The sequence below is a fragment of the Sebastes umbrosus genome, chromosome 14, assembly GCF_015220745.1.
Source record: "Sebastes umbrosus isolate fSebUmb1 chromosome 14, fSebUmb1.pri, whole genome shotgun sequence".
Lineage (NCBI taxonomy): Eukaryota > Metazoa > Chordata > Actinopteri > Perciformes > Sebastidae > Sebastes > Sebastes umbrosus.
Window position 1 is genome coordinate 11842053 of NC_051282.1, and position 12264 is coordinate 11854316.

General features: G+C 43.7%; 3 long non-coding RNA genes across 3 annotated transcripts in view; 2 read left to right on the forward strand and 1 right to left on the reverse strand.

Annotated features, from left to right (window-relative positions):
- The window catches only part of LOC119502029, a 13749-nt gene extending 5558 nt beyond the window's left edge, over window positions 1-8191 (forward strand). The window contains exon 3 of the long non-coding RNA XR_005209998.1: window positions 8008-8191. This is a non-coding gene — a long non-coding RNA (uncharacterized LOC119502029). The remainder of the gene's footprint in view (window positions 1-8007) is intronic.
- Window positions 3403-3808, reverse strand: LOC119502031. The gene is made up of 2 exons (XR_005210000.1): window positions 3663-3808; window positions 3403-3477 (listed from the first exon to the last, which is right to left on the reverse strand). It is a non-coding gene; the product is annotated as an uncharacterized LOC119502031 (long non-coding RNA).
- A 1497-nt stretch (window positions 8192-9688) lies between the features above and the next one.
- Window positions 9689-10930, forward strand: LOC119502033. Its single transcript, XR_005210002.1, has 2 exons — window positions 9689-10786; window positions 10900-10930. It is a non-coding gene; the product is annotated as an uncharacterized LOC119502033 (long non-coding RNA).
- Window positions 10931-12264: the final 1334 nt, after the last annotated feature.

The window sequence follows — 12264 nt, forward strand, 5'->3', positions numbered from 1 at the left end:
AGTCAGTCACTCAGTCACCCAGTAGGTCACTCAGTCACCCAGTCAGTCACTCAGTCACCCAGTCAGTCACTCAGTCACTCACTCACTCAGTCACTCAGTCAGTCACCCAGTCAGTCACTCAGTCACGCAGTCAGTCAGTCACTCACTCAGTCAGTCACTCAGTCACCCAGTCAGTCAGTCACTCACTCACTCACTCAGTCACTCAGTCAGTCACTCAGTCACCCAGTCAGTCACTCACTCACCCAGTCAGTCACTCAGTCACTCACTCACTCAGTCACTCAGTCAGTCACCCAGTCAGTCACTCAGTCACGCAGTCAGTCAGTCACTCACTCAGTCAGTCACTCAGTCACCCAGTCAGTCACTCACTCACTCACTCACTCAGTCACTCAGTCAGTCACTCACTCACTCACTCAGTCACCCTGTCAGTCAGTCACTCACTCACTCACTCAGTCACCCAGTCAGTCAGTCACTCACTCACTCAGTCACTCAGTCAGTCACTCAGTCACCCAGTCAGTCACTCAGTCACTCAGTCAGTCACTCAGTCACTCACTCACTCAGTCAGTCACTCAGTCACCCAGTCAGTCACTCAGTCACTCAGTCAGTCAGTCACTCACTCAGTCACTCAGTCAGTCACTCAGTCACCCAGTCAGTCACTCAGTCACCCAGTCAGTCACTCACTCACTCAGTCAGTCACTCAGTCACCCAGTCAGTCACTCAGTCACCCAGTCAGTCACTCAGTCACCCAGTCAGTCACTCACTCACTCAGTCAGTCAGTCACTCACTCAGTCAGTCACTCAGTCACCCAGTCAGTCACTCAGTCACCCAGTCAGTCACTCAGTCACTCAGTCACTCACTCACCCAGTCAGTCACTCAGTCACCCAGTCAGTCAGTCACTCAGTCACTCACTCACTCAGTCACTCAGTCAGTCACCCAGTCAGTCACTCAGTCACGCAGTCAGTCAGTCACTCACTCAGTCAGTCACTCAGTCACCCAGTCAGTCAGTCACTCACTCACTCATTCAGTCACTCAGTCAGTCACTCAGTCACCCAGTCAGTCACTCAGTCACTCAGTCAGTCACTCAGTCACTCACTCACTCAGTCAGTCACTCAGTCACCCAGTCAGTCACTCAGTCACTCAGTCAGTCAGTCACTCACTCAGTCAGTCACTCAGTCACCCAGTCAGTCACTCAGTCACCCAGTCAGTCACTCACTCACTCAGTCAGTCACTCAGTCACCCAGTCAGTCACTCAGTCACCCAGTCAGTCACTCACTCACTCACTCAGTCACTCAGTCAGTCACTCAGTCACCCAGTCAGTCACTCAGTCACTCAGTCACCCAGTCAGTCACTCAGTCACCCAGTCAGTCACTCAGTCACCCAGTCAGTCACCCAGTCAGTCACTCAGTCACCCAGTCAGTCACTCACTCACTCAGTCAGTCACTCAGTCACCCAGTCAGTCACTCAGTCACCCAGTCAGTCACCCAGTCAGTCACCCAGTCAGTCACTCAGTCAGTCACCCAGTCAGTCACTCAGTCACCCAGTCAGTCACTCAGTCACCCAGTCAGTCACCCAGTCAGTCACTCAGTCACCCAGTCAGTCACTCACTCACTCAGTCAGTCACTCAGTCACCCAGTCAGTCACTCAGTCACCCAGTCAGTCACCCAGTCAGTCACCCAGTCAGTCACTCAGTCAGTCAGTCACTCAGTCACCCAGTCAGTCACCCAGTCAGTCACCCAGTCAGTCACTCAGTCAGTCACCCAGTCAGTCACTCAGTCACCCAGTCAGTCACTCAGTCACCCAGTCAGTCACCCAGTCAGTCACTCAGTCACCCAGTCAGTCACTCACTCACTCAGTCAGTCACTCAGTCACCCAGTCAGTCACCCAGTCAGTCACTCAGTCAGTCACCCAGTCAGTCACTCAGTCACCCAGTCAGTCACCCAGTCAGTCACTCAGTCACCCAGTCAGTCACTCACTCACTCAGTCAGTCACTCAGTCACCCAGTCAGTCACCCAGTCAGTCACCCAGTCAGTCACTCAGTCAGTCAGTCACTCAGTCACCCAGTCAGTCACTCAGTCAGTCACCCAGTCAGTCACTCAGTCAGTCACCCAGTCAGTCACTCAGTCACCCAGTCAGTCACTCAGTCACCCAGTCAGTCACCCAGTCAGTCACTCAGTCACCCAGTCAGTCACTCACTCACTCAGTCAGTCACTCAGTCACCCAGTCAGTCACCCAGTCAGTCACCCAGTCAGTCACTCAGTCAGTCAGTCAGTCAGTCAGTCAGTCACTCACTCACTCAGTCACTCAGTCTCCCAGTCAGTCACTCAGTCACCCAGTCAGTCACCCAGTCAGTCACCCAGTCAGTCACTCAGTCAGTCACCCAGTCAGTCACTCAGTCACCCAGTCAGTCACTCAGTCACCCAGTCAGTCACCCAGTCAGTCACTCAGTCACCCAGTCAGTCACTCACTCACTCAGTCAGTCACTCAGTCACCCAGTCAGTCACTCAGTCACCCAGTCAGTCACCCAGTCAGTCACTCAGTCACCCAGTCAGTCACTCAGTCACCCAGTCAGTCACCCAGCCAGTCACTCAGTCAGTCACCCAGTCAGTCACTCAGTCACCCAGTCAGTCACTCAGTCACCCAGTCAGTCAGTCACTCAGTCACCCAGTCAGTCACTCAGTCACCCAGTCAGTCACCCAGTCAGTCAGTCAGTCAGTCACTCAGTCAGTCAGTCAGTCACTCAGTCAGTCACTCACTCACTCACTCAGTCACTCACTCAGTCACTCACTCAGTCACTCACTCACTCACTCACTCACTCAGTCACTCACTCACTCACTCACTCGCTCAGTCAGTCACTCAGTCACTCAGTCAGTCACTCACTCAGTCAGTCAGTCACTCACTCACTCACTCACTCACTCACTCACTCACTCAGTCAGTCACTCAGTCACCCAGTCAGTCACTCAGTCACCCAGTCAGTCACCCAGTCACTCACTCACTCAGTCAGTCACTCAGTCACCCAGTCAGTCACTCAGTCACCCAGTCAGTCACTCAGTCACTCAGTCAGTCACTCAGTCACTCACTCACCCAGTCAGTCACTCAGTCACCCAGTCAGTCACTCAGTCACTCACTCACTCAGTCACTCACTCAGTCAGTCACCCAGTCAGTCACCCAATCACTCAGTCAGTCAGTCAGTCAGTCACCCAGTCAGTCAGTCAGTCACTCAGTCACTCACTCACTCACTCAGTCAGTCACTCAGTCACTCAGTCAGTCACCCAGTCAGTCACTCAGTCACTCACTCACTCACTCACTCACTCAGTCAGTCACCCAGTCACTCAGTCAGTCACCTAGTCAGTCACTCAGTCACTCACTCACTCACTCACTCAGTCAGTCACCCAGTCACTCAGTCAGTCACCCAGTCAGTCAGTCAGTCAGTCACTCAGTCACTCAGTCAGTCAGTCAGTCACCCAGTCAGTCAGTCAGTCACTCAGTCACTCAGTCAGTCACCCAGTCAGTCACTCAGTCACTCACTCACTCACTCACTCAGTCAGTCACCCAGTCAGTCACTCACTCACTCACTCACTCAGTCACTCACTCAGTCACTCAGTCACTCACTCACCCAGTCAGTCACTCAGTCACCCAGTCAGTCACTCACTCAGTCACTCACTTACCCCCCACCACCCACCACGTTCCGTCTTCAGTCTTCAGTCTTCAGTCTTCAGTCTTCCGTCTTCTTCAGTTAACAGCTGATAGTCCTCGATTGCTCAATGTTGATCCGGAGAGGCCTCATAGAGAACCCCGACCGGCACCGAACAACCCAGCTTTCCAGCAATATTAACCACGATGATCTGAACCTGATCGCAGCGCGGGTCCTATAAGTAAACTTTTCGAGCGAGGACTGTGACGTCAGTCATGACGTCTCTGTTGTCATGATGTCAGTCATGACGTCTCTGTTGTCGTGATGTCAGTCATGACGTCTCTGTTGTCATGACGTCAGTCATGACGTCTGTGTAGTGATGACGATGATCTCCGATCAACCAATCAGTGGGCTAAATGTGATAGTTTATTCAACGTCAGCATAAACATAATTTAATGATATCATGAATAGCTCTGACCCAGATCAGGGTTAATAAATGACCGTATTACAGTGATGAAATATAGTCATTTAAATGCTGTTGAAACAACAGTTATACTGTATATAATGTATATGTTCTTAATGTATATGTTCTTAATGTATATGTTCTTAATATGCTTGTATATGTTCTTAATATGCCCTTGTACAAAGTATTTCCTTTTATAATTGTAATGTGAATGTAACTGTAATGTAAATGTAATATAACTTATTATTTTAATGGAGGTTCCAGCAAAAAGTATTTCACACGTTTGTACCTGTATAACCGGCGTGACAATAAACATCTTGAATCTTGAATCTTGAATATAGTCATTTAAATGCTGTTGAAACAACAGTTATACTGGATGTAACCTGGACATTTCATAAAAACTTGTTGTGTGGAATCAGGTTGGAGCGTCATAGCCTTTTAAAATTTTACGCAGTAATGTGCAGAAATTGTCAGGAAATAACAGTAAAGTAAGATGAGCAAAATCAATATAATGACAAGTTGTAGTATTAGAATTACCTGTAATTACTATTGGGTAATTATAGAGTCAAATCAAAACATAAACTCTTTATGACTTTATGACAGCTGCTAAATCAGGCCATGTGGCAGACGGATGCTTTGGATAACAATATAATCAAATAATCAAAAACGGGTGTAAGGTGATCCACAAATATGCAGAAAACATTCAAGTATAGTATTGATACAATTCTGCATGAGTCAAGCTTTACCTATATAACACTTTTTAAAATAACGTTACACATTTGGCAAAGTGTGCTGGCAAAAAGCAGAGATATCATGTATGCTGTTATTACTAATGCTAATACTAATCTAATATAGGGAGGCCGGTGACGTCACACGTGACACAGAACATAACTGGTAGGACTGCTGACATCTTCTGTGACGTCGTACATGACATCAATGCACATAAGAATTCCCACAAGAATTGTGACGTCACCTCACAGATATCTGCACTTAATTACAGTCAAATCAAATAGAATAATCCAATAATCCGACCATGCTCACTTTGATTAGTGGCCTGATGATCAAATGTTGCTGCCAGCAGCAGGTGGAGTTAAGGGAAGCTTCAATAGCCTAATGCCAAGCTAGAGGGAAATGTTGATTTACCAGAAGATAAAGGAAGAAATCATTAATAATTTTTCAGTTATTCTCAATTTATGTTGACTTACACTGTAGCCTATTCAAGGTGACATTTGATGTGACTACATCATTAGAGCTAAATAAATGCAGTATTGCCTTTGGTATTCTTTCTCATTATCCAATTCAATCTGTAGGCCAACAGATATCATATTTTCAGTTGGTTTCATTGTAGCATAAATGCAATATCATATTTCTTTACAATTTGACTTATATAAATAGCTACATAAAAACCTTTTTACTAAACAAATATAGCCTACATTTATGTACACACTGTTGAAATGTATGTTGTATGTAGCCTAATGAAATGCATACAAAATACATTTGAAGTAGGATATATTGCCAAGATATGCGTATAAATATATCCAACACACACTTGCTCAGATATTTACTTGAATGCAGTAGCTTTAAGTAATAATCCATTATGTTTTCATATGAATCATTCAGTGCATTATCTTCTGATTGCTATATGCAACACAAATGCTATGAAAGGTCCTCTTGTGCACAGAAATTGAGTGTTTTTACAGCAGCAATAACTATGTATTTCTTATTTGTAGTATGTATTTCCTAATTAGAAACGCTGTGAAGAGAGAGGGTAAAAGATAGAATTTACAGAAACACAAACTTCAACAACAGAAAATCTCACAGGACAGGCCACACTCAGGGTAAATAAGCTCATTGGTGTTGCAGGACAAGCAGCCAGACATAAATGTCCTGTTAGACAGGAGAAATGGTGAGACAGAAGCATCATGCTATTGTTAGACAGGTCTCTCAGCCAGCAGTCCCTGAGTAAAGACACTCCCTGAGTTACAAACGCTCCTCTACTGCCTCCTGCTGGCCAGGACAGGATCCAACACTGATCCACAGTGGACTAACACAATAGGAATCCCAAAAATACACTTCATCTTACATCAAAACACAATAAATACTTCAACTTCAATGTGATTACATTCTGTGTGGGTCACATTCTTCCCAAGCCCAAAATATAAACTCGACTAAATATCAGTATACAGCACCGCAAATATGAATAGAAAAGCAACCCACATTTATTATACAGCATCCCAAATACGCTTTCCAGGGAATATTTGAGCGTCTGTGTCAGGAGACACAACATGCAGTGTGTGTATTTTGTAGGGGACGATTATATCTGTGGGTTACAAGTTGAGGTACAAACATGTCTTTTATTATGAATTGATAAAGTTGCTGCATCAGGTTACATTTCCGTGCTGTGCTCAATACTGCCTCTATTGGAGCCTAAATACTGTGTAATCTGGCTGCTTACATGATGCATAAAGTGAGAACTGCTGACATCTCAGAATTGATTAGTACTTGAGTAAATGTACTTAGTTACATTCCACCTCTGGTGACAGTTATGAAGCTGAGACACATAGTAGACTATTCAGATATATTCTATATGTCATCTTATTTCATTTGAGAAAGAAAGAAACTCTTTTCGAAAGTGACAATATCGACGTCTCCGATCAATCAATCAATCAATCAATTAATGAGCTAAATGCGATAGTTGTGTGATGTTTTTTAAATAGTAATATTAATAGTAGCGACAGTAGCGACCGGTGGCTTGCTATATACAGTCAGTGCAATGGCACTGTATGTGATGCAGCTCATACAGGTTCATGACATCCCAGTTTTCTGACATATCTGTGACTTCTACAACATGTACAAAGCAGCAGCAGTGGTTCTTTCTTTCATGGTTGATGGAGGAAAGAGAGGCGAAAATTTGAAGCACAACATAACGTAACTTAAATGAACATAAACAATAGCACATGCTCAACAACAGCACTATGTAATGATGGAGAAGATGCCTGATGCAGAGCAGCACCTGATGCAGAGCACCACCTGATGCAGAGCAGCACCTGATGCAGAGCAGCACCTGATGCTGGCGCGCCCTGAGCAGAAAAGCCCCAATCAAGCGATGCTCTCTCTCTCTCTCTCTCTCTTTCTCTCTCCTTCACCTGGACTCATCCCTGCCAGAACCTGCTGGGCTGACTTTGTTTGTCTTTTCTTTAGTTTTCACTCACAACACATCACACTTCATCATGCTCACACATCCACATCTACATTACTGATGTTACTGACTGACACACTCCACATTGGTAGTTACTTCTGTATATCCTTAATTTATTTATAATAAATATCTTTAATTTACAATCATTCACTGCGTCCTTTCCCGTATTTGTCATGTCCTAGGAGCCGGGCTATGACAGATTGAGGGCTCGTCCAGCTGTTTCCTGCCGCGACGTGTAGATAAGATCTGGTAATGTGTATTTTTGTGCTTTTGGGCATTTTGATAATTAGTCGAGCTCTTTGTGATTTGTTTGGACCATTTGGGTCAGTTAAACGGTAAAAACTGTCTGCAGCAGAAGTTTGATCGTGGCCTGTTTGTGTGTTTCAGAAAATTTGGTGCGCGTGTGCGTAAAGTTGGTTTGGAGCGCCCGCAGCACGGCGCGCTCTGCTCCTCTGTTTACCTGCTGTAGTACCGTAGGTAACCGGATCGGCTTGTGAGTGCGCGAATGTTGGTTTGAGGGAAAGGACAACGCATTTGGACTTTACAGGGTAAGTTAAGAAAGAAAACGTAAACAGAAAACTGTTCTCCGCTTTTCATTTTGAAAGAGCAACAATGAGTCATGATCATTGGTCGTTGACCAGAACTGTTACTTCATCATTCTCTCAGCCAATCTGGCCGACCAGTCCTGAGACTAACCAGGCTCTCTCTCCAGAGGAGGTCTGAACCTGGTCTCCGCGGGCTCCAGGCCTGAGAAGGGCTGATAGTCCTCATGTAGCTCAGAGGAGAGCCGGTCCGAGCCTCTACTCCAGACTGACGCATTGTCAGAAAGGAGCTGTCCTCTAGGCTGACCTTCAGTGACCTTCAGTCAGCCTAGAGGAGAGGTTCCGGCCGGATCTGCTCCGAACAACCTAGCTTTCCAGCCAATCCCTTACACGGGTTCCCCCTTTAGAAAAAGCTGAAAAAGCTTTTCAGCAATCTCCTAGGTAGGAAATTTGAACCTGATCGCAGAGCGGGTCCTATAAGTAAACTTTTCGAGCGAGGACTTTGACGTCAGTCATGACGTCTCTGTTGTCATGACGTAATTCATGACGTCACAGACTATGATCTCCGATCAACCAATCAGTGGGCTAAATGCGATAGTTTATTCAACGTCAGCATAAACATAATTTAATGATATCATGAATAGCTCTGACCCAGAATTAGGGTTATTAAATGACCATATTCCAATGATGAAATATAGTCATTTAAATGCTGTTGAAACAACAGTTATACTGGATGTGTTGCAACCCAGAGGTGTAGGGGTGAAGGAAGTAACAAACAACCGGTGTTATCAGGAAATCACTTTTTTTATTGCCGTGAATGAAATTAAAGCAAAATAAAGCATACAATGGTTTGAATTATAATAACTAAAAACGAGGGTTTCGGGTGATGCGAAAAGGAGAAAACAAAAGCACACACCCTAGCCCTGAATAATCCATAACAAACAGACAACTAAACAACTGCTCTACTCACAAGGAAATATAAACCCAAACGAGTACCTCAGACTAGTTAACTTGCACAATCTAAAGTCCACTGACCTGTACACAATATTCTAGTTAACAATTCACAGAAACTATCGAGGCACGGGGACAGATCAATCCCTGCCCGCCATAGCCAAGTCACAGCTGGCTTTTAAATCTTAACACGCGGCACAGCAGGCTGGTGACTGGATAACGAGCGGTGACGTATCGGAGGCAGGACCAAAAATGGCGGGAAACTGAGGGCATCCACCTGAGGGCGCCCCGGAGGCGTCACCCCGGAGGGGATCCCCTAGACGTGACGTCATCTCGGTGCGGAGGGACAGCGGAGCGCACCAAAAGAAAAGAACGAAAGGAGAGCGCAGCATAGCAATATACAACAATAACCACAACAATAACAAACGGTGGTAATAGTATATGTAACCTGGACATTTAATAAAAACTTGTTGTTGAGTCAGGTTGGAGCATCATAGCCCTTTTAACATTTTACAGCCAATCACAATAACTTCTCTTGCATTGTCGCAGTTGACATGTAACAAATAGTTTTGCTTGGTCTGAGGGTGCTGATATGGGCATAGTGTTACATGGAGCACATCAGGGAAATTGTATGGTAAGTGTCAAGTGAACATGACATAGCAAATGTCACTCATCACTAATAAGGTTGATAAATCAATGTTTGCTGGCCACCACCCCACTGTTTGTACAGGATTATTTTATTTTATTTTCTCAGAGGAAACATTTTGTGAATTTCATGTGTTTTATGTTCAGTTTTGTTTTTCCTTATTTTGTACATTAATATATATATATATGTATATGTATGTGTATATGTATGTGTATATGTGTATATGTATGTATATATGTGTATATGAATGTATATATATATATGTATGTAGAGTATATATATATATATATATATGTGTATATAGAGTATATATAATAATATTGATATGAGTAATAACAGCATGTATGATATCTCTGCTTTTTGCAAGCACACTTTGCCAGATGTGTAACGTTAATTCAAAAAGTGTTATATAGGTAAAGCTTGACTCATGCAGAATTGTATCAATACTTGAATGTTGTCTGCATACTTGCAGATCACCTTACACCCGTTTTTGATTATTTGATTATATTTTTATCCAAAGCATCCGTCTGCCACATGGCCTGATTTAGCAGCTGTCATAAAGTCATAAAGAGTTTTTGTTTTGATTTTACTCTATAATTACCCAATAGTAATTACAGGTAATTCTAATACTACAACTTGTCATTATATTGATTTTGCTCATCTTTACTTTTATTTCCTGACAATTTCTGCACATTACTACGTCAAATGTTAAATGGCTATGACGCTCCAACCTGATTCCACACAACAAGTTGTTATGAAATGTCCAGGTTACATCCAGTATAACTGTTGTTTCAACAGCATTTAAATGACTATATTTCATCATCTGAATACGGTCATTTAATAACCCTGATTCTGGGTCAGAGCTATTCATGATATCATTAAATAATGTTGATGATGACGTTGAATAAACTATCACATTTAGCCCATTGATTGGTTGATCGGAGATCATCGTCTGTGATGTCATGACTGACATCATGACAACAGAGACGTCATGACTGACGTCATGACAACAGAGACGTCATGACTGACGTCACGACAACAGAGACGTCATGACTGACGTCATGACAACAGAGACGTCATGACTGACATCATGACAACAGAGACGTCATGACTGACGTCACAGTCCTCGCTCGAAAAGTTTACTTATAGGACCCGCGCTGCGATCAGGTTCAGATCATCGTGGTTAATATTGCTGGAAAGCTGGGTTGTTCGGTGCCGGTCGGGGTTCTCTATGAGGCCTCTCCGGATCAACATTGAGCAATCGAGGACTATCAGCTGTTAACTGAAGAAGACGGAAGACTGAAGACTGAAGACTGAAGACTGAAGACTGAAGATGCAACGTGGTGGGTGGTGGGGGGTAAGTGAGTGACTGAGTGAGTGAGTGAGTGAGTGACTGAGTGAGTGACTGAGTGAGTGACTGAGTGAGTGAGTGAGTGAGTGAGTGACTGAGTGAGTGACTGAGTGAGTGAGTGACTGACTGACTGACTGACTGACTGACTGACTGACTGAGTGACAGTGATTGAGTGTCTGAGTGAGTGAGTGACTGAGTGAGTGACTGAGTGATTGAGTGACTGAGTGATTGAGTGAGTGACTGAGTGAGTGACTGACTGAGTGACAGTGATTGAGTGTCTGAGTGAGTGAGTGACTGAGTGACTGAGTGACTGACTGGGTGACTGAGTGACTGACTGAGCGAGTGAGTGAGTGAGTGAGTGAGTGAGTGGTGTAGTAACAGTGCTGGTCATCGACCAATGAGGAAACTCCATCAGTCGGTAGACGGTTGGAGTTTCCTCATAGTTGCTCTTTCTAAATGAAAAGGAGGAGAACAGTTCTGTGTTTAGGTTTTCTGTGGAGTGTGTCAGTGGTTCAATGTATCATCACATAGTGCTGTTGTTGAGCATGTGCTGTTGTTTATATTCGTTTAAGTTACGTTATGTTGTGCTTCGTATTGTATTATCGTGCATTCACACCAAGCGAGAAGCAAATGTTCGCCTCTCTTTCCTCCATCAGCCACAGCGGACAATTTTCCAAAAGCTCCCTCTTTCCACCGGGAGGAGAGAGAGTGTTTTTATTGTCCTCAGACCACACACACATTATTGTGAGTTGCTTGCTCCTCAAACGCGAAAGGAGCAGCAGCAGTCTTCACCTGATGTGTCCCAACCCAAAGACATATAGGTTTGATTAAATCAGTATCACCTGTAGTTCCAGCTGGCCAGAGTGAACATGATGTTGAGAGTCCAGATCCAGATGTTTTAAGCCCTTTGTATTGGACGGGCTGGTGTCACTGACAGGTGAGCCAGAGGACCAGACACCCGGGCGTATTTTACGCGTCACGGGCGGATCGTAGTCTGTGATTCTATCAGTGCTGACCGGCTCCTACTACTACTACTACTACTACTAATAATACTACTACTAATAATACTACTAATACTACTACTAATACTACTACTAATAATACTACTACTAATACTACTACTAATAATACTACTACTAATACTACTACTACTAATACTACTACTAATACTACTACTACTAATACTACTACTAATAATACTACTAATACTACTACTAATACTACTACTAATAATACTACTACTAATACTACTACTACTAATACTACTACTAATAATACTACTACTAATACTACTACTACTAATACTACTACTAATAATAATAAAAATTATACAAAATGTCAATATTTGTGTTTTAAATATGGAATGCACCCAGTAATATGTGTAATTTGATTGTAATGCGATTATATTTTGTGTTAATAATCTGAATCTGTAAAGTAACTAAAGTTGTCAGATAAATGTAGTGGAGTAAAAAGTCTACTATTCC